Source organism: Frankliniella occidentalis, unplaced genomic scaffold, assembly GCF_000697945.3.
Source record: "Frankliniella occidentalis isolate FOCC.00 unplaced genomic scaffold, Focc_3.1 Scaffold11, whole genome shotgun sequence".
NCBI classification, from domain to species: Eukaryota; Metazoa; Arthropoda; class Insecta; order Thysanoptera; family Thripidae; genus Frankliniella; species Frankliniella occidentalis.
In genome coordinates this window covers 580,815-581,412 of record NW_026267141.1, presented here as the reverse complement: position 1 = coordinate 581,412, position 598 = coordinate 580,815, and the positions used below count along the sequence as shown (strand labels likewise).

Sequence of the window (598 nt, the reverse complement as noted above, 5' to 3'; positions counted from 1 at the left end):
CCGGTAGAGAGTCGACTCCGTGAGTTACAAGACAGGGGATCGAATTTCCGCTGCTAACCAGGGTTGGGAACGTTACTTTTAAAAAGTAACGGATAACGTTGACGTTGATCGGGGCCAAAAGTAACGCGTTTCGTTTACGTTACCGGTTCTGATTAACGTAACGCGTTATCGTTAACCACAACGAGTTAACGGCGTTAACGTTAAATTTATTTCAAGGATCCCCTCGTGCTAGACTAATTATTACCTGAAAATGCCCGTTTTTTATCATAATCATCATCAACCCGTTACTCCCTTCCCTAAATTTCTTGTTCACTTCAAGTTATTACATCTTAAAATTAATTTGTCGAGGCGTAGAACGTGTCTTTTTTCCATTGACACCCTTTGCAGCAGCAATTTTTAGACGAAAAATTAACGATAACGCCGTTCCGTCGTTAAGGACAAAAAGTAACGCGTTTACGATATCGTTACAGGCACTCAAAATTTTATCGAGTTAACGATAACGTTAATTAACGTTAACGAAAACGCTGTAACGTCGTTAATCGTTAAAGTAACGTTCCCAACCCTGCTGCTAACTCACCTACTCGCCAAAAGTCACGAG

General features: G+C 40.8%; 1 protein-coding gene across 1 annotated transcript in view; it reads right to left on the bottom strand.

Moving 5' to 3' along the window:
- LOC113215481 (fatty acyl-CoA reductase 1) overlaps positions 1-598 on the bottom strand; it is a gene marked incomplete in the record, with an annotated part of 30,135 nt that overhangs the window by 5,165 nt on the left and 24,372 nt on the right.